We start from the raw sequence: 26876 nt of genomic DNA, 5'->3' as shown, positions 1-26876 counted from the left end.
GACTTTTAAATGTCATGATAAATTTCTTATGACAAAACACATATGTGCCTATACAACAATGATAAATCTGTGTCCGTTAAAAAAGAGCATTCCAATCTGGACATGTAGTAAGTCCTTCGCTAATTTCTTTAGAAGTAAAATTGATCGTTTACAGTAGTTTTCGTTTCATGAGAAAAATGTCCTTTTAATTTCACAGGTACGTTTAATCATGGAGTAGTATTTTCCTCTTTTCCTTCATGGAGGCACTGAATCTCTTGATTTGTACCACCCACCAGCCCCCTTACGGTCCACTTCATTTCTACTCAGTTTGTTCCGCGATCAACCACTCAATCATGTGTTTCAAGCTGCCCATGATTCCCTGGTGTTTTTGTCAGGACAACACATCTACCTTGTTCTTCACACAGCTCTAGATATGCCACCTCATCTATTCTGTGGTGTTTCCGAACACTGAGAAATGGGGGAATTGTGATGACTTATTGAAGCATAAATTTATGGTTTTGGTTTCAGTTAGGCTCTCTATTTGAGATGAATGTTAAATTTACCTATAAATTACCTCCCAATCAAATTCTCCAAAGAACCTGCTCCAAACTCTTTCCTACTTCTTTCAAATAAAAATCCAAACCAAAACAAACAAAACTTACTCTTCATAACTGACCATTTTTTTATTGAAAAGACATCCGATATGGACTTGCTTAATTTCCATTCCCTCCACTTGATTTGATTTGATTCCAGTGTGTTCCAACTTCCTCCTCAGTGCTTCGGGTTCATGGCAGGTTAGAAAGTATTCTATCAGACGATTTTACTTCCAAATATTAGCTATGGGCAAGAGACAATAGCACTTTATTAACCGAACTGCATACATATTTGAGTTTAAAAATACGTAATGTGAAGTGATATTCTTTGTGGTTATGTATATGTTCGAAAGAATATGCTTAAGGCTATATAGCATAACATTTTAGCAAAAGACTGAAAACGATCAGATATCCATATGTAAAGCACTGGTTGTACATATTAAGGTAAATCCACAACATACAATATGTGAAACTGTAAAAAGGACCAAGGAATATATCCAAGTACTAATGTGAAATGATCTTGAGGATGGACTTTAGATGAAAAAATAAAAGATAAAATATATGACTAAGGAAGGAGAGAAATATTAATATTGACAGGCATTTCATTTTCAAAATAGAACAATTAAAGAATACATTAAGGGGGCTTCCCTGGTGGCGCAGTGGTTGAGAGTCTGCCTGCCGATGCAGGGGACACGGATTCATGCCCCGGTCTGGGAAGATCCCACATGCCGCGGAGCGGCTGGGCCCCGTGAGCCATGGCCGCTGAGCCTGCGCGTCCGGAGCCTGTGCTCCGCAACGGGAGAGGCTACAAAAAAAAAAAAAAAAAAAAAGAATACATTAAAATGTAATAAAAATTATTGCTTATAGGAGGGAGAGAGGGATACAGGGCAGATGAATAAAGACCTCTGTGTACACAGCTTATTATTTTTTCTTTTGGAATCTTTTATGTTTTATGTAATTTTATAAAGTTAAAGACAGAAAATAAAAGCAATCTTTAAAAATTGAAAGCCAGCTTAAATAAACGAACTTAATTGTATACCAAGTTGTCAAAACCACAAAGTAAAAGAATTACTTCAAACTATTTAAAATGCTCAATATGAAACTTTACACTCTAGTGAGGTATAAGGACAAATAGAGCCCAAAACAAAAATTAAAAACCCTCCCTTAGGGAATTCCCTGGTGGTCCAGTGTTTAGGATTCCACACTTCCACTGCAGGGGCACAGGTTGGATCCCTGGTTGGGGAGCTAAGATCCCCCGAGCTGCGTGGCACAGCCAGAAAAAAAAAGACATAAAAAGCCCTTTCTTAAGCTTCATTTAGATTGTCTTATTGTTAGTATGTTGATTTAAAACTATCATAGGTAAAATATAGAATAAAGACTATATAAATTATGTAAATGTAACTAGAAACCAATATTTTCAGTGTAAAATAATGGAAACACTATAAAAAATCATATTCTTTTTTCTCTGTCACCATTGATTATTTATTATAGTCCTTTGTCTGAATTAGTGTTGAAATAACTAATAATAAACTTTTAATTCTTATAAAATGTTTTGCATTTATTTAGAAATAAAAAACTGTGTATAGATACATATATAGTTAAAATGTAATTATACATATATATAATATACATATTTTATAGGGTTTTTTTGGTTAAAAATGCAAATTTCTTTGTTCTATCTACCACAAGTTCTGAAGGTGCTGAGAAGGATATAAGTAAGTAGAGTAAGTTAAAAGTCAAAATAAATTAAAAAAGACGTTGACAAAAGCACATCCATACTGTTATTAATCTATAGACTTTCCCCCCTATTTAAAACTTAGGAATATTATTCAGCTATAAAAAATAATACAATTTTGCCATTTGCGACAACACGGATAACACTTCAGGGCATTATGCTAAGAGAAATAAGTCAGAGAAAGACAAATAGAGTGTGATCTCACTTATATGTGGAATCTGAAAACAAAAACAAACTCATAGATACAGAGAACAGATTGGTGGTTGCCAGAGGCGGAGAGTGGAGGGTTGGTGAAATGGGTGAAGGGGGTCAAAAGGTACAAATCTAGTTATAAATACATAAGTCATGGAGATGTAATATACAGCATGGCAACTCTAGTTAATAATACTGTATTGTGTATTTGAAAATTGCTAAGAGAGTAAATCTTAAAAGTTCTCATCACAAAAAAATATTTGTAACTGTATATGGTGACAGATGTTAACTAGACTTATTGTGATCATTTTGCAGTATATACAAATATCAAACCATTATGTTTTATACCTGAAAATGATATAATGTATGTCAATTATACTTCATAAAAAAAAACTTAGTCATATACTCTTATAATCAAAATTAACTTTGGGTGAACTTCCTGATTTGCTGCATTTTGGAGGATCGCTCCTCCTGACTCATTGATTTCAGGTTGCAGGTGGCATATACTACTGTTTTCAACCCCAGTCTTACGTGAGTTATCATCCTCTAATTCACCATATAGACTTTATTTTAGTATCTTGTGTTAGAAAGTGAGTCAAAGGTGGATTTACATTTTGAGCTTATGTTTAGGATTTGGAATTAACTACAAAACAAGTCTGGGCAAAGCTCCCACTTGCTTATTGCTCCAACACCTAAGAGAGGGCAATCTTAGAATCAGTATCCAAGGAATGGATGTTGAATAAAGAAACACTGATTAACAACATTTTAGAAGATTTAAAATATTATTTTCTTTACCTGGCAATTATCAAGTATATTAATTAAACAAGCAGCAAAAGAAATTCTAAGTCAGTACTACCCAGTACGTATATTATGCAAACCACAAGTGCAAGCCACATGTGTAATTTTTAAGTCTTCGTGAAGCCCCATTAAAAAAAAAAAAGAGAAATAGAAGCCAACAGGTAAAATTAGTTTTAACAACATGTTTTATTTAGCTTACTACATGCAAAATATTATCATTTCTATGTGTATTCCATATAAAATATTGAGGTATTTTACACTTTTTGAAAATACTGAATCTTCACTCAGTGTGTATTTTATACTTCTGGCACTTCTCAATTCAGATTAGATGCATTTCAAGTACTGAATAGCCGGATACACAGTGGCTACTTTGTTGGACAGAGCAGTCTAAAGTATAAATCAGATTGTAGTAAAACATAGCGAAACTGTGATATAACCAATGCAATAAAAAAGTTTAAATTAGTATATATAGTGAAAAATAAGCTCTAGTGAAAAAGATCCAAGTATTCTTTATTTTTCAGATCAGTCAAATTGACTATTTGGGTAGTTATAGAAGCACTAAGAAATGATTCTCTTTCCTCTGTTCGTCACAATTGATTATTTAGTAAAGTCATTGGTCTGAATTAATGTGAAATGAGTAATAATGGACTTCCTTTGATTCTTATAAAATTGCTTGCATTTTATATATTTTATTTAGAGTATGAAGCCTATAAAATATTTAAAATAGAGATGGTTCCATGAAGCCTATGGAAAAGAGAGAGGAAAACCTAAGCTGAATTGATGAAATGAGGCTTCTAATCCGTAAGGGACTAGCTTAAATTTACATGCTGAAAAAAACCATAGCAGGAGTTAGCATAACAGCAGCTAGCAGGTCCTGAGTGGTTGGTTACCTGGTGCCGTTGAATCCCTATAGCACTCTGTAAGTTGGGTACCATTGCTGCCCTCCTCATTTTACCAGGGAGGATACTAAGAATGATTAAGTAATTTGCACAATGCTATACAGGCAAAATACTGCTTCTGGAACTTGGGCCCTAACCATAATGACACTATTTCACCTTAAAATTAGGTTGTATGAAATAATTTGGCATCTAAACCCGAAGTTCTCATTCAAACCTGTCACTCTAGGCCAGTACACATCAATACAAACTAAAATTTCCATGGTGCTTGGGTGATATGGAGAACATCATATCTATAAATTACTATTTGAAATATTAAAAATATCACTCTGATATTTTTGACTTTGCCATTACAGTGCAGTCAGCAAATTGGATGTAACTCATTTACAATAGGGCATTTCTTCATAATTCAATTGGGAATCCTGATTATAATTTTTCTGTTCACTTACATGGGAGTGTTCTTTTCCCTGCTTTCTATCAGCCCAAATATTCTAATTGCTATGTTAATTTTTGGCTAACTGTTCTTGAGATCAGGGTGAAGTGTTGAGCTTTTAAGTCTGGAAGCATTTGTCTTGGAGCTGCTACCATGGAAATCAAACTATAAGCCAGCTGAAGGTTATATGGACGCGTGGGAGAAAAGCAGACCCCTACTGGGATAAGGTAGAACAAACACATAGAAACAGCTAGGACTAACTCCTGTAATAAGATTTTCTTACATTCTTACCTTCCCTCATTATCTGTGTTTCCAAAAAGCCTTTTTCATGGATACACAGCCTAGAGAATAAATTAAAAAGAGTATCTAATATCTATCACCAGCTCTTGAGACTGTCATTTCTGTTGTGTGGACTCAACTGCAAGCCCTTCATGGACCACCTCCTCCACCTGTGGTGATCTTGCTTCCATGATCACGGGAGAATTCTTTCTCACTAGCGTCATCGAATTAGACTGCTTTTCTCTTTTAGTTTGTGAGCAATTGACTTCTTGAAGGTTTTGAATTCTTTCTCAGCATTTAACAGAGGAAGGATCTGTAGATATCAGCAGGCCACTCCTTAAGCCTGCCCAGTACAGCCTGAGGCATCCTTTGTTCTCAAACTCCCCTTTGCTCACTGGAACATGGTGGAGGACTTGGCTGTCACCAGGAGGTCCCTCTCCCATCTGCTGGAGCAAACAGCTGAGGACTGGCGTTTCAAGAACTAATGCTTTTCTCTGATTCCTTGCCTGTGTGGCAGAGTGTGTAATGTGACCTTCATTTCCGTTCGCAACTCACATAGCTTCTTATGCCACAGATTAGTGGTGCATGGGATCATTGGGTTCTATCAGCCTATACTCTTCCAGCTCTGCCCCATCTTCACAGCATCCTAATCCTAAAAGAGCATATTCCCTTAGGACCTATCTCCTGGTCACACGCAAGCCTATAGAACACACAACACAGAAGAGCCACAAACACTGAACTGTTAACGAATTCCTATCTTTTGTTATTATGAATGTGAATGAATCAAAGAACAATGATATAGTAATACGTAGTCTGTTAACTTTTGGAATATATTGTAGTTTATAAATTCTCTAGAGAGAATGTCAGAGAAGAGAGGTCACTTTGAGTTCAGAGTAGTTGAGGAAGTCACGCCCTCCATCTAGAAGCCCCTTTTCTAGCATCCATAGCATCATGATACAACCCAGCAGACTGAGAACTGCTGGATAAAGACTCCTGCTCTTTAGCATACCAGTGACTCATTCCATATCTCTGCTTTTTTCCAACTATCAATATAAGTGTTTTCAGTCAACCATAGTACTTATTATTTAAGTGGTAAATGATACCTTTACAATTCTAAGTTTTATAATTTATCCTACTTGTCATAATCCATAATACAGATTATTTAAACAACAATCAGCAACGAGTTCTTCAGAATATGAGCTTGTATTCTGCCTTTTAAAATAAGTAGATGAATGTGTACTCATTTGCGCAAATGCCACTTGTTCCCCTCTGCTGCCATTTCTGTGACAGCAGCATGCAGGACTGTTCTTTAAGTGATTATATTCTGATGGGAAAACAGCCAAACAAAAACTGTCAGCTATTTCATATACTTTCTAAAACTATTTTGAAATACAGATTAACATTTAATGTGAAGATCTGTAAATATGGGTGAGTAACGTGCTATAAACATGCATTTTATTTTCTTAGCTTCTCTAAGCTTCTGGCAAAATAGACTGCAATTTGCCTGCTGAATCATTTTTTGTTAGGTTATGTGGCTTTATGGCATTGATATGTGGATTGAATCATAATAAATTGAAATACCTAATAATTAAAATAAACAAAGGAAAAGGGCATAGACGTAGGACGATAACCCCCCCCCCCCCCATTTTTATTATCTGTTGGAAGAGTTACATTTTAGTTAAATTCTTTCTTAACTTATGAACTCAGACAAGATTTTTCTATTGAAAAAAGAAAAAAAGCCTGCTCGTCACTCAGGGTCTTAAAGGTCTCATAGCTCAACTTCTGACAACAGTAGTGTCAGCTGGAGAGTGCCTTGTCTTTGTTCTTCCTGGATGTGGGAGAGGCAAGTTTCTGACAGAGACAAGTTTCAATGTTCTATTGTCATTTTGGCCTTTCAATGGGTGTAATTTATAAATAGCAAATCATTAATATGCTGAGTAGTTTAAAGAGCTTTTAAAACCACTTGAAAATGGTATAAGGAGGCTGTTCTTGTTTTCTTGCTGTGAAAAAGAAGTGAGGGGAAAATATTAGTCACTGGCATGTTGCAAGAGATATCATGCACTTTTTATGTTTTCTTTAAATGGATGGGTTGTTCCACTGCAAAGAGTAGTGGAAATCATCATTCCTAGGTCACATAATGAAACACAATTCTCTGGTTTCTGATAAACAACCCTTGTATATTTTTCATAAAATTTAATGCTTTCAGATAAGGTGGCATAACTAACATTTAATGAGCTATGCAATTTAAAAGTGCTTGCCCTTTCATTCCTAGGATTGTAGTGGTATATTCAGGTATATATTTCTACTGGAAAAAAAAATCAATTAGTTTTTTGGTTCAGTGCTGGATGATAAAACTGTGACTGTGTTGATTATGAAGAAGAAGCTCTTCTTTTCTGTAGTGAAAATTATAGGTGTAATCCAGGGACACTATTAGAGGAGACTTTGTCTCCCTTCTCTAGAGAATAATTGTGGCTTCTTGGAAACTCACATTACTTTGTCTAGTAGGATTCTTGATCTGTGTGGTAACAAAGTTTTCTAAGTTTCCTGGCTATCTGATTTTGAAATGGAAAGAAACCTGTGAAATATATGAGAACACCTCTGAGCTCAGGATGCTATATTAAATTTTGTTAATTTTACTTCTTACTTCTTTCACCTGTTTCTCTCCACTGCACTACCTTAGCCTAATTTACCAATGTTTCACTTAACTGGACTTCCCACACTAACTCTAACCCCATTCCAAACCATTATCCAGTATGTGCTAGAGTGGTTTCTTAATGGAAATCTGATCACATCACCCTCCATTCCCCCATCCTCCACCCCTTGATCAAAGGTCTTCAATAAGTGTTTATTGCTCTTGGGACAAAGGTCAAAATCTCACAGGTCCTACCTGGCCTGATACCTGGTTTGGCCCAGGTCTCCAGTCCTGTGTTTCACATACACGTCCTTTACCTATGTCCAGTCACACTGGGCTTCTTTTAGTTCACCTTTTTAGGGGAATCAGTACATCCCAGTCTCTCTTCCTGCAACACTTTTCCTTTTGCTCTTTGTCTAGTTATCTCCTAATCATTCACCATTTAGCTCTATCAGGACTATCTCTGGCAAGTCTTCCTTCACTTCCAGTTGAGGCTACGTTCTCTCATTAAATGTTCTCATTCTTCAAAGCACATATCTGAATATGTCATTATTCATTCAGTTCTGCAACTATTTGATTCCTGTTCACGTACCCATCTGGGATGCTGGAACATAAGTTGCATGGTGAAAAAATCATGCCTCTATTCCATTTTCTTCCTTGCATCCAGCTTACCATGCTTTGTACAATAGTAGGAACTAAGTAAATATTTGTTGAATGAATGAATAAATGACTATAGATACATAAATGTCTGAACCAAGGGTAAATTAGGCTAAGGTAGTGAGGTGGAGAGAAACAGGTGAAAGAAGTAAGAGGTAAAATTAACAAAATTTAATATAGCATCCTGAGCTCAGAGGTGTTCTCATATATTTCACGGGTTTAGAAACCAAGGTGTTTCTCATATATCTCAGATCCCTTCTCTCAGAAGAAGGTAGCCGGACAAGAGATGTATTTTGGTGTAATTTTGGAATAAGTTGTGCTGTGAGACTTATTCTAAGATTTGTGGGAAGCACTGAGCAGTTAGGTAAAGAATTCAGCAGATATTGTGCCAAGAGCTGTCCCCAGCATTATTGAGGAAGGAATGACATTGAGTTCTCCAGAGACCAAGGGATGAATATTTGCTTGAGAAAAGACCACCAAGTGAATTTTGAGCACAGGTGTCTTTGGGAAGAGCCTTGCTCATTTGGGATAGATGGATGAAAATCTGAAGCTGAGCAATTGCCATGGAAGAGAGAAACCAGAAGAGAGGGGTGGTGTGCTGAGAGCAACTGCCAGAACTGAGCAGTGGAAAACTTGGAACAGAAGAGCAGAAATGTGTGTGTGTGGGGGGCTGTCTCTGAAGAGACAGGAATGGGGCAGAATCTTGTTAAACTAGCAGGAGGAACTACTCATCTTTTTTTAGTTTTCAAGCCAAGAATAGGGTCAGAGAACTAGGGATAACAAAATGAAAAATCCAAACAGCACAGTCTCCATTGTTTATTCATCTTGAAAGTCCTTCATATGATGGGATTTTCCTGATGACTTTCCCATGATATGCCTGCCTGCAGAAAACTTTATATTATCTGTGAGGCAGTCCTAGAATTAAGGATAGCGTATCTGAGGCCATGGAGACAGTGAAAAAACATAGCATTGTGATCAGCATAGGGGGTAAAACCAAGTTACCAGTGGAAGTTCCTCCCCTGAGAGAAAGTGATACATGATCATTTCTGCTCATGCCAATAGAAGCCCCTCAATCCCCATGAAATAAATGAGCTCCATTTTGGACACTGGGATATGTCTATTAGATATCATTATGACAGTTGGATATACTAGTGGGCCACTGAATATTCTAGACTGGCATTCAGGGAGAGGGCTAGTCTAGAGAAATACATTTTGGAATCACTGGCATATACATAGGTATTTAAAATAATGGGACTAGATAGGATAACCTAAGAAAAGTATATACTTGGAAAAGGAGAGTCCGAAATGAGCCTTGAGGAAGAGCTTGAAAAGAAGGCTAAAAAAAAAAAAAAAAAGCGCCATTTGCAGCAACATGGACGGACCTGGAGATGATCATACTAAGTGAGGTAAGTCAGACAGAGAAGGACAAATACCATGTGATATCACTTATATGTGGAATCTAAAATATGCCACAGTGAAATTATTTATGAAACAGAAACAGACTCAGACGTAAAAACAAACTTGTGGTTACCAATGGGGAGAGGGGGTAGGGGAGGGATGAATTAGGAGTTTGGGATTAGTAGATACAAACTACTATATATAAAATTGATAAGCAGCAAGGTCCTATTGTACAGTACAGGGAACTATACTCAATATCCTGTAATAAACCATAATGGAAAAGAATATTAAAAAGAATATTTATATATGTATAACTGAATCACTTTGCTGTACACCAGAAACTAGCACAGCATTGTAAATCGACTAGACTTCAATTTAAAAAAAAAATAGAAGGCTGACAGAAATCTGTGAGTGTATAAGAGGAGAAACAGGAAAAGGCAGTGTCACAGATCACAAAAGAGAAGTACCATGCAGGTCAAGAAGACGGGTGTGGACAAATGTGTTAAATGCAGCAGGAAGTCCAATAAGGTGCAGACAGAGAAGGGTGCCTCAAATGTGTCAACAGGAATGCTAGTGATGATCCTGGAAAGGACTGTTTTAGTGTGTGCTGATGAGGATAGCTACTAGAATTGAGTAAATATGGAGATCTTCGTCTGCTTGGGATGCTGTAACATAATACCATAGACTGGGTAGCTTAAAAACAACAACAACAAATTTATTTCTCATAATTTGGAATCCGGGAAGGTGCCTCTGATTCGGTACTTGGTAAGGCCTCTATTCCTGGCTTACAGACAGCCACCTTATCTCTGTGTCCTCGCATGACCTTCCCTCAGTAGGTGGAGAGAGAGAGGGAGGGAGGGAGGGAGGGAGAGAGGGAGAGAACAAAGGAAAGGGAGGGAGAAAGAGATCTTTCTCTCTTCTTCTTATAAAGCCACTAATCTCATGATGAGGACTCAATCGAACCCTAGTCTCCCAAAAGCCCCATCTCCAAATACCATCACATTGGATGTTAGGGCTTTGGGATATGCATTTTAGGGGGACATAAACATTTAGATCTTAAAAATGGACAACTTACTTGAGAAGTTTTACTGTAGAGGAAAGCAGATAATTTGAGTATTGAATAGAGAGAATGTAGGAGTCAAGAGACAGTTTTTTTTGTTTTGCTTGGTTTTGTTTGTATGTTTTTAAGGTGGGAATAAAAGAATGCTGATATGCCGGTGGACTTAACTCAGGAGAAAGGAAAGCATTAGATAACACAGTAGAGATGACGAGCCTTTGAGAAAAAGAAGTTGTCTCAGGGAGTGGAAACTCTAACTTAAGTGTTGTAGGATTGCTTGCAGTCCTGAATTCCCAGTCGAGATTCTAATTGTCCCAGCTGAGACACTAATTTAAAATGAAACTAATCCATGAGCCCAGCTGCCTTGCTTTTAATTTCAGCTCTGCTACATATTAGGCTTATGCTTTGGAAAAGTTACCTAGTTGCAGTTTCCTCAACTCTAATATGGGAATAATAATAATGAAAACCAGCAGCCTGTCTCATATGGGTGTACTTCCTAGAGTATCTTACCAGTGTGTGATCACGAAGACTGAGGCTCATGTAACTTGGTGTCCATTCTTTTCGCAGTGCCTGCAGTAGGCATTGACCAGTGCTCTTGGCTAACCTGATTTTTCTTGGTATGTCATTCCCTAAGCACCTACCACTTAGTTCACCCCATGGCCTGAACTAGTGATCTACCCAGAGCCTTTCCAGGGGGTCAACTTGTTCCTCTGTGATGGGCCAGTCAGGCCATCTGGCTTCAACTCAGCATTCTTGTCAACTACGAGCTAACAGAGATTCTAAAATATTCTAGATCAGAGCTCCCTCTAACTGTCCATGACACATCTCTCTCTTCTGGTTGAGGCAGGGCCACTTGAAAGTGGACCCCTCCCTGAGCCCCAAAGCAGTTAGTAGCACACGCACCCTCTTCTCTCTGTATTCAGCTCAACTCACTCAAAGGGCCGCCTTCTCTTCTCAGGCTAAACCCTTCCTTCACCTCTTCACAAAATTTCCCTTGGAAAACACCCCCCATCCAACCAAAGCATCTTTTATTTTTATTTCCCATCTCTTAGGCTCCTTTTTCTGACTCCTCTAAGCTTTAATGGTGGAGTGTACCTGAAGGGAGAACACAATGAGCATGACGTTCAAAACATAGTATCGATAGGGCACCGTAGGAGAGAACTGAAAGAACCAAGAGGTCCTATCTCAACAGTAACCTAGATTGCAAAGCTATGATTGTGCCATGGAATCCTATTTTTCAAGTGATGGTCCCTGAATATTTTCTGAGCCATCTCCCCAATTTCTTCTGTAACATGGTCTCATCTCTATCTTGGCAAATGGATACTTAAGGTAGACTACAGTAAGAGTTGGTGAGTATCTAGAAAAATAAGAAAGGGAAGCAAATTGATATTTTTTAAACATCACCCCTGTTCATTCACCTAAAACTTATGGATCACTTAACTATGTATTGAGCAAAATGAAAGATAATGGGATACAAATATGCTTAAAAATATTTTCTGGGGCAGGGGCAGGTGAAAAGGGCAGTGCAGAATATGGCAGAGGGATGCCCTGGTTAGTTGTGTCAGAGCATAGCTGAAGACGAATGTGCGCAGAGCCCACAGAAGGGTTACACTAGCAGGATACAGGTTTAGTCCTTCTCTGGCCTATCATTTAGGCAAGTTAGGTCTGTCTACTTTGATCCAATTGAATGTAATATCTCCCTAATAACTGAATATGTGCTTAAACACACCAATACCTAGACACATAAAGTATATAACTAATATAATATTCAGCAGAATTATACACATTTCCAGAGATTGTAGTCATAAAATAAATCATCCCAATCAATTCTGGTGCATAATAAATGTGAAGAAAGTTTTATTTATTTATTTTTTCATTAACTAAACTGTCCTTACCTAAACAGTATATGTGTTCCTCTGATGTTTTGACTTTTGCCAACTAAACAGTATTAGAAAACTGGACATTACTCAGAAAATTTCAAACAGCCTATATTGACTAGTAATTGTAACAAACACATATGCACAGACATAGGCACACACACAAATGCAGTTTTGCAACATGGACATGGGCCTAAATAATTTTAAATTAGGCAGCATCACTTACCAGCTGTGTTTTAAAAAATAATGTGATCTTAGTGTGAGTGTAACTGTGTCTGTGTGTGAGTGTATGTGTTTAACAAGCTAAGGTTTATTTTTTTTTTAACTTTTTGATTAACATTAGTCAGGATTTTAACATTAGCAGCTCTTAAGACTGATTATGCTTTGGACACCTTAGGATGTCAATCCTCTCCTCAGGCAGTCTGATGTATACCAGGGAGCCAAGAGGAAATACCTTGATTATAAAGTTATCCAGGTTATTTTCAAATAATTGCAAGTAAACAGGAAGCAATGAACTGACATTCTCAAATATTAAAAAAAATTGTAGTCCTATTGTTTCTGTGATTTGCAAAGTTACTATAGCAATTACTGCTTGTTTATTCAAGAGCTGCTTAATTTCTACAAGCAAACTTTCCTTTCTGCTTGATGAGTGTTTTCTCCTACTTTTGGCCATACCAAGTAATTTGTAGTCAGCCCTTGCTATGTAAAGGGATGCCATAAAATAGAGTCTGTACATATCATGCAGGGCTAGTCTGTCCACCAAATCCTGTGTCTCTTGAAAGAGGGTGCACCTGCTGTTAAGGTTAGATGGCTTAGATTTATAATGGGGGGAAAAAGCCTGTGGAATTTAATCTAAGTGATGGCTCACCATCTCCCCTGTGTTTAATGCCTGTCTATGAGATGATATTGACATTGCTGCCAGACATGCAAGTTTATCTGTGACAGGAAGACAGGAAATATAAAACCACACTGAAACATTGTACTTAGTCTTGACTATTTCATCACGAGAATGAAGTATACAATCTTCAATAATGCCTGGAAGATCAACAAACATTATTAAGAACCAAACTTCTAAGGACATAAATATTTAAAATGTTTAGTCATGGGAGATAAACTCTGCTGTTAAAACATCTTTAAAAGACATGGTGTTCAGATGAAAATAAAGTTCTAGTGTCCATCTTTGGTTGCTCAGGACCCAGCAACCTGCTGACACTAACATTGTCAAACTTCAGGTTCATTCTGCCCGGTTCTTGACTAAACTGAGCCATCCTAGACAAATATTGGGATCTCCAGTTATACCAGCCAGTAGGCATCTGGAGTAATCAGATCTGGTAAGCCTGGGGGAATACAGAACTTCTTCATTCTGTCTCCTGCTTTTCATTTAATCCTCCACTTCTCCTGGACTTAATCTGTTTGAATATGCCCTGGCTTCTAGCCCAGTATTGGTTTGCTCTACAGATCCTTGCTGTAAATTTGAGTTTTATCCTGAATCACAATTAAGTAGCCTCTACTCTAATTACTATTTAACTTTTCTAAGTTTCATCTTCTCCATCGTAAAGTGGAGATGATCATAAGACCAGTATTTCCCAACTCATGTGTTCTGAGAAATACATGGGATGAAATACAATGTGCCTAATATAGTACCTGCTACCTAGTAGTTGTTTAAGTTATGCTCTATCTGTAAAGACTTAGTGTAACTCTCACTGAATGCCTAATTTAGCTTCTTCTTCACAGCACTCAAAGGAAGGAACTGTTGGGTAAGTAGGAGGTCTGCATTATACAGACATTAAAGTCATTTTGATTTGACAACAAGAGGTTTCAGTGGTATTGCACCACTGTTCTTACAAGGAGTGAGCGAAATGCAAAAATATGTGTTGCCTTTGACAGTGGAACTTAGTTCTTTTATAGTTTACATTCCTCTTACTCATACTGAATCTGGAATAGCAGGAAAAATAAAGATAGCACTCTTTATTGACAGCATGGTGCAATAGATTGTGTGTAAATTATATATAAATACTGTTGCTGTGGATCTATATGATTCCAACTTAGGATAATGTTGTAATCAAAGAACCACATTTCAACAGCCACCTCCTCCTGCCACTATCTCCAAATGAAAGAGGCAGTTTCATTTTTTAATTACACATCTTGAGGACCCGGATGGTAAATTCTAGTAATGCCTTCCCATTTTCTATTCTCCTCTCTCCATTTTTTCGCACTTCTTCCACGTTCTCCGGAGATCAATTTGCTACAACTCCCCAGGAATACAATGCCTTTACCCTTTCTCCCTCCTCTTGTTTTATCTCTCCCTCTTTACTTAGATTGTCACTATTTATTTTTGCATAATTAGTTCTCCCATCTTCTGCCTCCTGGGTTCTGGCCTTCTTTGTCCATTCAATAAGTCTTCATCATCAAAGTCTAGTATCTAGTCCTGTTACCGAGTCCAAGCTCGCTCTGCTCGCTGCACAACAGGCCAGTAAATCGGGAGTTGAGGTGTTGAGGCGAAGAACATGACTTATTCGGAAAGCTGGCAGACTGAGAAGATGGCAGACTAATGTCTCCAAAAAACCATATTATCGGGATTTGAATGCCAGTTTCTTTTATAGAACAGAGAGGGGGAGGAGATGAGGAAGTAAAGTAAAGAGGCCATAAGTTTTGCAAATGTCCCCTGGAATGGCCAGCCTCAGGAGGGGGATGTGTTAATTTCTTCTTTCTTGCAGCCGTCCACAGGTGGATGGGGTCAGGATGCTTCCCTGAACAAAAGCACTTTGGTTTAACATTCAGGCAGAGGGGCAGGGTTCCCCGAGGCAGGCCATTACATACAGACAGTATCGTTTTAGTGAATAGAAGCAGCGGAGAGCAAAGGTTAAAGTAAAAGAAACAGATCCAATGTGTAAGTCAGTTTTGGCTCTTCCCTGTTACAGTCCTACAAAGACAGATTCACCCTGAGGTCGTAAGGCAGACCAGGTTCAAGAAGGGAAAACCAGGCTATTAACGTCAGTACTAGTCTAGTCTAGTAGACAATGAGGGGAGGGGTTTGGAGGGATGGGGAAGAATGGGGAGAAATGGAGATGGCTGGGGAGTTGTGACATCATTACCACATCAATAATTTTTAGTCCTTATTACAAAAATTGATGTCTGTAAGGTAAGCATTAATATTTTATTTGTACAGGTGAAAAAATTGAGACTCAGAAAATTTACATTATTAGCCAATGCAAACACAGCTAATATTTTTCCAAGTCAAGTCTTGTCCAATTCTCTGGTCTTTGCTTTTTCCCATCATTGTGAAATTCCATGTTTGTGATATTCAGGATTAGGTTATAAGAGCTGTTATGTGAGCATTGTATTCTGTCAACTTACCATACTCTTCCATTATGTAAGGACATGTTCTGGACAATCTCAGAACTGGACTTACTTTATTTTAATTATAAGAAAGCCACTAAATAAAATATTTGTGCCAAAGTAAAAATAATGGAAACATTAATAAATGAATAAAATTAACACAGTTAACCAGGAGTTCTTTTGTCCCTTGAGTAAAGGAAATTTCTTGTCAGAATGCAGAAGGATGTTATGGGCATCAAAGTAAGAAGCAGAGCCAGAGTCCATGGGAAATGGAATGATAGTAGGCATTTTCTCTCTTGGCTTCTGTGTCTCTCTTTTGGGCTTTACATGTCTCTTGTCAAGACTTATGTGTCTGCTTCATTTTCATCTGTCCAAAAACTGAATTCTTGCTATTTTGTGTGTGTATATCTCACCATGACAACCTTCAAATGGTATTCTCAGTCTTCCGGTCAATAAGACCTTTCAACACAACCTCACAACAATAAAAATAGCGCTTCCTGGGTCTTGTTTCCAAGATCGTTGGCTGGACAGTAGGGTTGGCTAGGCTCTTTTTAGTTGTTTACCCCAGCCCAAATGACTGTGGCCTGTAGGGCAGAGTTTTTTGCTAGATAGATGCTTCTTCTGAGCCTATGTGAACACGTTTCACTAAAAAGTATGGACAGAAATAAAATGATTGACAACTCTTGTACAATAGTGTCAGAAGAATAAACATACTTAGGAGAAACCAGGCAGCCCTATGACCTAACTGAACCCTGGATATCAATTTGGGAAATTTCAGTTGCTTAGCTAAATATGCCAGGCTTTATTAGCTGGACTCTGGTGAAAGTTTACTATGATAGTACCTTCTTGGTCACTGAGTATGGGAATGTCTTAGATTTAATAAGTTTTTTTTCTGGTAACTCACCAATGGAATTCAGTGATAGAAAATATTGAGAAAGAGCATTTATATTATCCTTCTATCAGGCATTTTTATTTTCAAGAATTGTGACAAATCTAAAATTCTACCCTATTTGTACACTAACAAGTTAGCCCGCCACAGTTTCATGGGTGGTGATAGAAGGAATGAGACTCCTGGATCAGAGTCAAAGGACTTTACTGCTCAATGGCAATAGCAGTACCCAGACTATCAGCATTTGCACTAGTTTTCTGAGCCCCAGTTGCAGTAGGGCATTGCAGAGAGGGATAGATGACATCTGCACATGTAGTGGGCTTTGTGCAGTAGGGCATTGCAGAGAGGGATAGATGACATCTGCACATGTAGTGGGCTTTGTGCAGTAGGGCATTGCAGAGAGGGATAGATGACATCTGCACATGTAGTGGGCTTTGTGCAGTAGGGCATTGCAGAGAGGGATAGATGACATCTGCACATGTAGTGGGCTGTGTGATGGGGGGGAATTCTGAGCTTAGAGAACCCAACTCTTTTATAATAAGCAGTAAGCCTAGTTGACCTTTGCCCTAGAGGGAGATATTATCTTTAGTATACAGGGCTGAAACAAACCTGCCCTTTTCCCCAGAAAGGAGTACTATCTTTATTTTCAAGACTGTTTTTTATAAAAATATGCTTGGAATATCGTTCATAACAAAGGCAGTTAGTATCTCTACTTGTAACGTAAGTAGCTGAAGGAGAAAACCATAGAGAATTGTCTTCTAATGGTTATGGGACTATCATTTTGAAAGAATCAGAAAGGTGCAAATTCATGTGAAAGAGTGGACAGAATATACTAGGAAATAAACTTATGCCAGTTGTCATTCAAGTAATTCCTAAGATTTTCTTCCTAGTCAGTAAAGAGTTTAGAAAAAGACAACATGAGGAAATACAACTTTAAAAGACTGGTTTTATATGTTATTTAGTGGTTAAATGAAATCACATTAATCTTGAAAGAAGTCTGTATGACATAAAAAAATCAACTTTTTTTTCATTGATTTTATTTCATTCCCAAGACAAAACTTTCATAACATGAGACATAGGAAGCTTTACTGATTTTACTGTCAGGGTTTTAGATGTCATCAGGGTTGTACTTAATCCTTTAATATCAGAGTTCCTATCAGTTTCTGATTCATATATGTTTGTAAATTAGTCATAATATATGTAATGAAGAAGATGACAATACTTTCTTTCATGATTATATTGCGTAGAATTCATTACATGTGTCCACAATATTTGGAACCTACAGCAACCTGAGAGATAGACAGGGTAGGCATTTTTTCTTGACTTGAGGGTTGAGGAGGGAAGCAGAGTATCAAGTGGTCTAACTGCCCAAGTCCACAGGACTAATTAGAGACCTAGATCCAAAGTCTCCTTCGAGTCTAGTTCTCTTTCTACCACTTGCAGTATCATTCCCTCAGAAGCCCAGTGGAAGTGGAAACTAAATTATATACAGGAACAAAGAGAATGTTCCTGTAGTTAGGGTTTGAAACACATTTGTTCAGCAGCATGTTGATAACTATGTTGAATTGGAAACTTCACCTGAAGAAGCTCAAGAATATAATCTCCCTCCCTCACAGCGAACCTACTGAGGAAATAATTCTTTATGCTCAAAAGATCCAATGACGGAAAGTACAGAAGAACTCCCTGGGACTTCTATTTAGACTTGAAGTAGGGAACTAGGAAAAGGGTTGTCAGAGCAGCCATCCTGTAGTTTTAACATAAAGCTTTAGGGGCGTTGAACAGACAAGAGCTTTCCAGGAGGTTTTTTGAAGTAGTACCATGGTTTTTACTAAGCATTATTTACTCATGAAACTCTTGGCGAAAATGTGCAAATAGTTTTGGTATCCCTCAAGCTTTAATATTATTAATTACTTAGATTTACCTACAGGATATAAAATGTACAACTATTTAATATTTAAACTGATGTACTGAAAAATACTTTTAAATGAACAAATACTTATGTTACTAAATTCAATAGCTAATCCTAGATGAAGTAGAAAAAGCTTTAATTAGAAAACACACTACAGAGTAATCAGGACACTTACTCTTTAAAATTAAATATGAGGTAACAAAAAATGGTTAGCTACATGTGCCTGTGTGAGTGTGTGTGTCCCAGTCAAAACTGTTTTGGGTTCAGTGTGAAAATTTCTCATCTTCTGATATTTGTAAAAATGAATTTATCAGATTATTTGTTCTACACTTCAAAAGGAAGACAAAGCCAGACCTAAGGCTAAGGGGATAATTACATAACTAGACAGTAACCTTCTATCTGGAAATAAAATGCTAGAAGCTTTATGGTGACTGAACTCGGGACTTCAGAGCAATTATCTAGAGCATCTCAGCTCAGAGACACAAAGGCAGAGGCTACACTTGGGCAGTGGGCCTCTGGGAGGATAGGAATGTGCTGAAAGGGAGCAGTGAACATCATGCTAGCTTTCTAATTTTTCTTCAGGTTGAGTTTGACAGGTTGTCAGAAAAGCTAGGTATGCTTTTATATTTCTTTTCTCATTTAATTATCACAATAGCCCAGTGAGAACGATATTATTCTTATTCCTGAATATACTGAAACCTCAGAGAGTGAAAAGGTATGTGATGTGCTCAGGGTTTGAAATTTGCATCCAAATCCAGTGCTCAATTCAAAATCCTCTATTGATTTCACTACACTAGTACTTGGATTGAGTACTAGCCTCTGATCTTTCATAGATCAGAAAACTTGGGCTATACATTTTAATTTACTTTTTAAATTATGCTTAACTTAAAGTCTTGACCCTGGAAAAACAATGTTGACCAAAGGATTATTTTTTAAGTGGGGTGGCATGGTGTGTGAGTGTGTATTTATGTGTGTATGCGTGTGTGAGAGAGAGAGGGGGAGAGGGAATTTGCTTTTCTTTTTTCTTCTTCATCGTGTATTGTATTAATGTCACCACTGACTCGATCTGGAAATTAATGTATGTCATATGATATATGGAAATTAATATATGTCATATGATATATAACAAATTTATTTTTTCACAGTTCTAAAGTCTGGAAGTCTAAGATCAAGGTGTTGTCAGGATTGGCTCTGGTGAAGTTTCTCCTCCTGGCTTGCAGATGGCCACCTACTCATTATGTCCTCACATGACCTTCCCTGTATATATATGTATATGTGTGTGTGTGTGTGTGTGTGTGTGTAGAGAAATAGGGAGCTCTAGTATCTCTTCCTCTTCTTATAAGGACACCAGCCCTATCAAATTAGGGCCTGATCCTTAGGACTTCATTTAATCTTAATTACCTTCTTAAAGATCCTATCTCCAAATACAGTCATATTTGGTGTATGAATTAAACATATGAGTTTTGGTGAGACAGAATTCAGTCCATAACAATTGTTCATGCTCAAATATTTACCAGATGAATGAAAGAATACTAATTGTGATGTGTGTATGTGTCCATATATGTTGGGTTTTTTTTTTTTTGCGGTACGCTGGCCTCTCACTGTTGTGGCCTCTCCCATTTCGGAGCACAGGCTCCGGACGCACAGGCTCGGCGGCCATGGCTCACGGGCCCAGCCGCTCCGCGGCATGTGGGATCTTCCTGGACCGGGGCACGAACCTGTGTCCCCTGCATCAGCAGGCGGACTCTCAACCACTGCACCACCAGGGAAGCCCATATGTATGTTGTTTTATATAGAATTTACATCTGATGTTTGAAAAATCTAAGTAGATTTTAACATATAAAAATGGAAATAATTTGAAATTATTCTGAGATTCAAAAACAGTTTCAAATCTCCTCTACTGATATGTAACAAGATAAACGAGCTACAAACAAAACTCCATTTCAAACTTCCAAGAAAAGCTGAAAAAATGGTTAGAATAAGAAATATGCATAAAATAACTTTATGAGTTTTCTGATCTTACATCTAAGCCGCCTTCTTGTAAGCACTCAGAAATTGGAATGCCATGAACACTTTATTTAAAATGCCTATAACTGTTAGCAAATATTTAATGATTCTCTGATATCTTAATATTCAAAATAAATTTCAAATATTTCAAATATATGTATTAAGTTTTCAAAGTACATTTACCCTTTAGTGTCAGTGTACTGTGGTATTTGAAAACATAGGCTGAGACTTGAACTTTGGATTCAGATCCTGGTTTCAAGACTTACTAGCTATGCAACCCTGGGAAATTTACTTAACTGTTTTGTGTTTTCATTTTCTCATCTGTAAAGTGAGGATAATGTAAATGCCTATCTCTGTGTTGTGAAAATTCAATGGGATAATCTCTGTTAAGCACTTAAATATAGTACCTGGTTAATAAATGTTAGTTCCTATTGTTATCCCCCAATGAGTACATGTGCTCATTGGCTTTTCTGAACTGCTTAGAATTGGCTGAGGGAAGCAAGTGAATTTGTAAAATTTGCAGTTCTCTAAGTGCTATTTGCGGACTCCTACTTGAGACCCTTTCACTGTGTTCTGGAGGTCAAAACTGTTTTCCCAATAACACTAGATATCCTTTGCCTTTTTCACTGTGTTGACATTTGCCCTGATGATACAAAAGAAATTGTGGGTGAAACTGCTGGTACCATAGTATAAATCAAGGCAGTGATGACAAACTGTGTGGCCAGTTTCACTTAAAGAATATCCTGGATGCTGTATAACAAAGTGAATCAGCTATACGTATACATATATCTCCATATCCTCTCCCTCTTGCGTCAACTAACACAACAATGTAAAGCAATTATACTCCAATAAAGATGTTAAAAAAAAATTTAAAAAAATAAAAATAGGTATTTCAGGAAAAAAATATCCTGGATGAAGGGATAAAAATTAATAATGTTATTAAATCCTTATCCTTAAGACTTTTTAAATATTCTATGTGACAAACTGAGAAATTCATGGAAAGTACTTCCGCTACATACATTATGACAGTTCTTTTGTGAAAAGAATTTATGTGATCGCTCAAGTTACAAGCCAAATCAGCCACTTTTTTTCGGGGAGTACCATTTATACTTTAAAGAGCAACTGACAAACTATGGTTATGCAGACTTAGGCACTTGACAGATATTTTCTCAAAAACTAACAAAGTGAGCCTGTCAATTCAGGGGAAAAAACTGAGAGTATTTGTTGCCAATGATAAAATTTGAGCTTTCAAACAAAATTTTGAATTTAAAACTTGTATCCCCACCTTGGATTTGATGCCTTCTCAACACTTAAAGACTTTTCTAATGTGATCTGCAGTGATATTTATGAATGGAATTTTTTGGTATTATATAATTAAATGTGTCAATATTTGTAACATCTGTATAAGTCAGTGGACTAATATTTTCCAAAGACCAGTTTATGATGTTACAATATTATGCATGGTTAAAAGATTCATTCAAAGTAAAAAAAAAAAATAGACTAGTGACTTTAATATAATGTATAAAAAGTTTTTCTGTGTTCAGAGTCCACACTGAAATCAACCATTAAGAAATTACCACAAGTTGAGTTTTGGAATAGTGTCAATGAAAAATGTACAGAATTATCTGAAATGGCTATTAATATACTCCTCACTTTTCCAACTACATATCTGTGTGAGACCAGATTTCCTTCATATAGTTCAAAAAAGTCAACACATTGAATCAGACCAAGTGCTAAAGCAGATAAGAGAATCTAGCTGTCTTCTATTAACCCAGGCATTAAAATGATTCTTAAAAAATTGCCATTCTTCTCACTAATTCTTTTGTTTGGGAAAATAGTTATTTTTCATAAATAACATGTTATTTATATTAACATATAGGTTTACTGCTATTACTTTTTTTTTTTTTTTTTGCGGTACGCGGGCCTCTCACTGTTGTGGCCTCTCCCGTTGCGGAGCACAGGCTCTGGATGCACAGACTCAGCGGCCATGGCTCACGGGCCCAGCCGCTCCGCGGCATGTGGGATCTTCCCGGACCGGGACACAAACCCGTGTCCCCTGCATCGGCAGGTGGACCCTCAACCACTGTGCCACCAGGGAAGCCCTACCATTACTTTTAAAGTAATAAATAAATATTAAGATATTCTGCTTTAATTTCTAATGCATTTACTATCGATAGGTATGATCCATATTAACCAAGGCTCTTTGGGGTGTTAAACATATTTTAAAAGTAAAAGGGGGGCTTCCCTGGTGGCGCAGTGGTTGAGAGTCCGCCTGCTGATGCAGGGGACGCGGGTTCGTGCCCTGGTCCGGGAAGATCCCACATGCCGCGGAGTGGCTGGGCCCGTGAGCCATGGCCGCTGAGCCTGCGCGTCCGGAGCCTGTGCTCTGGAATGGGAGAGGCCACAACAGTGAGAGGCCCGCGTACCGCAAAAAAAATAAAAAAGTAAAAGGGGTTCTGAGACTAAAATGTTGGTAAACCTCTAGTACAGTCTGAACCTCTCCTGGAAGTTGGTCCCTCAGTGTGGGTGATGGCTGCTAGTTGATCTCATCTGTATTGTTCTGTTGTGTTTTGTCATCTGCAGAGCCAACCACTGTGTGCTCGTAGTACATACCAGATCTCAATGGAAGATGTCCCATGGCAACTGGCATACAGCTGGAGTTTCAGAACTTTCTCTTCCTAAAAAAAGTAATACATTCTTTTTAATCTCTACATCCATCAAAGCGGTCCTCAATATTTACCACACCGGTACACCTAACAAAATGTAAGCTCATGTTAATGTAATGACTTGGTACTTTTTGTTGTTACCCTATATAGCTGTCAGAACATTCTTGCACATCATGAAGATTCAGTTTAAAAATTTTAAATTAAGAAATCTACAAAACACATTAGGGGAAATTTTTGGGGTGCTCCTCCAGCATCAGTAGATTATATTTCCCCTTTTAGAGAAAAAATATTCAATCTGTATGGTTTTTACAAGTTGTATTGGAACACGTGTGCTTTTTTTTTATCAACATACATTGTAGCTGAAATAAGGAGAGGGGATATGGAATGTTCAAAAATTTCTTGTGAGAGTCCCCCTTGCCCAGAAATTATGCTTGTTTATTGTTGTCACCATTGAATGTATCATACATGAGGTAAGAAAGCTGTTGATTGGAAACCACCTCTGATCCAAAGCAAGTGGTACTCCCCTCCCCATATTGAGGCGGTCATCCAGCTTTGTTTCCACTTACAGGTAAATCCTTTACTAGCCACTCATACAGATGATCAGAGGGGTGCTAGACTGCTTCATTGTTCAAAGAAATAAAAGAAAAATCAGGTAGAGAGTAGAGTTATTTCAGGTAACATCGGAATGTCTGGGATAGAAAATGAGGACGCAGTTAACCCTCGCTTATTCTTCACGTCTCAAAACATCCATTTTATTGCCAAGAAAACAATCAAATTAAGGCATAAGCACAGGAAGAGGAGTCACTTCTAATTTTGCCAGGTCCTAAAACAGCATTACTACCTACTAAAAATCTATAATTTAACTTCTTCAAAACTAAAGTTTTGCTATTTTTATGTCTAAAATACAGGATATTTGTTTTAAGGAGGATTAGCTCAAGTTGTAAATAAATATTGACAAAATATGAGGTTTTTTATTTTCAATTGTACTGATGATTTTATTTTACTTTATTTTTTACTGAATTGGATGCATTGATTTGGGGTGTTTTTTAAATAAAATTTACATTTTAAAAAACGAGCAATTTTTGTTTTTCTTCTGCACAGTCAAGAAATTTTTAGCGGAAGGAAAAATTATGAAATCTGACATTTAGAAGTTGCCTCTTCCAAAGTTATGAAAAATGTTGTATTTCAAACAGGAGGATCTGGGTGACAGGGTCTTAAAGAGTAGGGAAATGCCCTGCATCAGAATGCTTGGTGGGGGGGTCTCCCAAGAAGGTCAGAAGCACTGAGTGTGTAATAAGCAGGGGGCACTGCAGCAGCCATTATCTTCCCTCTTGACAGAGCAGCTCACTGACCTGGCATGCTGGCAAATGGAGAGGAAAACTCTGCTTGGAGATGTAAATGCCCCATCCAGGTCCCTCATGAATATCTTGTCTCCAGGATTCAAGCAAGTGACCTGGAAAACAAGGTTCCTCCCAGTCAAAATGACAGGCAGAGCTGGTTTCCTGTTAGGAAGACTATGAGGTGTGTAAAAAAATTATGATTTCTGAGGGGAAAAAATGAGATGTCACACAGAGCAAAATATTACTTTCAAATGGTCCTCTGCAGTTCTTTTGAATGGCAGCTGTTAAGAATTCAATTGTGTGTATGACATGCTGGAATCCAGAATGGAAGTTCTGTTGGGGGGCAGGAATGAATAGAAATGTTCGATTTAAATACTCATTTGAGAATATTTGAATATCTGTCATTCTTTATCGCCTAAAGGTTAATTCTTGAAAAAATAATTTCCATTAGCAACACAAATTCTAACCTTGTCAACTCCTCTTATGTAATGCATCAGTGCTGAAAAGCATACTCTTGCAAAACTGTACCATTAAATATATAGTCCTGGTTTATAGACAATATTTTCCTCGAGAAGTTTCATTGGTTTATCAGTTATTTGCTTATGGAGGATTTATTAAGATATGTTCACTTTTGTGTCCAACATAAAATAATCATGAATCATCAATTTTTTTTAATTATGGAAAATACTGAAATTACAAAAAATACCCAGTGTTATACATTTCGATGAAGAAGTGTAAAATTCATATAGAAAATATGACCATTTTAAAGTATTTTATGATATAATACTATATATAGTAAAACAATGCTTTAGAGTTTGGTTAAATTTTGGAAAGCATATTTATTTAAAATATTCTGCTTATTTCAAATAATATGTTTTACTACTTTTATAATAACTGATAAAACTACAACTCAGTTAAGACAAATGAATGTTTGTACAACACCATGATCAACTTGAAAGAATTAATCATCTGTCAGATATGGCAGTCAAACGTGTGTAAATCATAGTTAAGCCTGTTTTGTCTTCCCAAGAACAACATTTACACTTATACCCATTAAAATAAGATTTAAAAAAGAAATTTGGGGATTTCTAGTTCATACACATATATAAAATTTTCCTTAGAAAAATAATAGTTTAATGTTATTTGTTTTAAAAAGTTTTTGCTAATGTGATGATATATAAACCAATTTTAAAAATCCACTTTGAAGTTAAAACAATTACTATCTGAAAGAGAAAATAGAAACAAATATTTTGGGATTTGTCACCAGGAATTTTATACACACATACACATTTTTCCCCCTTGTTACTCCCGCGTGAAATTTCTGTTTCTTTATTGCAGTTTTCTTTTCCTTTTTTTTTTTTTTTACTTTTGTATTCAACATAATCTGAATGTAAATATATTCTGTATTGTTATGATCTTTTTCCCAGAGTTAGGAATTATCTTCCAAAATATTTGCTTATCATGTGGAGGTTTTCAGGCTCCACCACTGGTGCTGAGAATGGCTGGTTTTGATGTTTTGGAGTTGTTATGAGCCATTTTTGGAAAACTACAATTTAAATTTGCACACAGAGCTTAGACAGAATGTATATGTTAATGAGCTCCAGCCGTGGATTGCACACTCAAATTATCATCAATTGTGCATGAAATTTTTCCAGGCTATTTGTTCTGAAAATAAGTACTAAATTATGCATTCAACTTAGATTCAGGCATAACATAGGTTTTTACAAATATTTTCAGATAGCAATTTTTGTGTGTGCAAATACTATACAATTTTGTTATAAGGCATTTTCACTTTACTAGATTAAAATCAACATACTGGTGCATTCATTGCCGCCAGAGAAGCACAGGCAGATTTTTTTTGCCACTCTTAAATTATACCTTGGAATAATAAAATGCACTATTGTTTACTAAAACTACCATAAGCTGCCTTCCGCTCATTTCTATGCCACTACTGAATGTACCTTCAATCTAAGGAAACAACGGTTAAGCATTCATTTTCAGTAAGCATTACAGTGGTGATAGTGAGTTCCTCTGGATTTTGCATTCAGATTTTGAAAGGACTTTAACAGGTTAGAACTACATTTATCTTCTTGATTTCTATAATAAAATAATAGTTTCAGATCTAAACATAATTTTGTATTCATAATTATAGCAAAATTTAATATCAGAAGAATAAAAAGGTAAATGAATGACTTTCTGT

The 26876-nt window shown here is 36.9% G+C and overlaps 1 long non-coding RNA gene across 1 annotated transcript in view; it reads left to right on the top strand.

Annotated features, from left to right (window-relative positions):
- Positions 1–24878, top strand: part of LOC307184701 — a 65593-nt gene extending 40715 nt beyond the window's left edge. The window contains exons 2-3 of the long non-coding RNA XR_013827800.1: positions 23254–23433; positions 24675–24878. This is a non-coding gene — a long non-coding RNA (uncharacterized lncRNA). The remainder of the gene's footprint in view (positions 1–23253; positions 23434–24674) is intronic.
- Positions 24879–26876: the final 1998 nt, after the last annotated feature.

The sequence above is a fragment of the Stenella coeruleoalba genome (genome assembly GCF_951394435.1).
Source record: "Stenella coeruleoalba genome assembly, chromosome: 3".
Lineage (NCBI taxonomy): Eukaryota > Metazoa > Chordata > Mammalia > Artiodactyla > Delphinidae > Stenella > Stenella coeruleoalba.
This window is presented reverse-complemented; position numbering and strand designations above follow the sequence as displayed.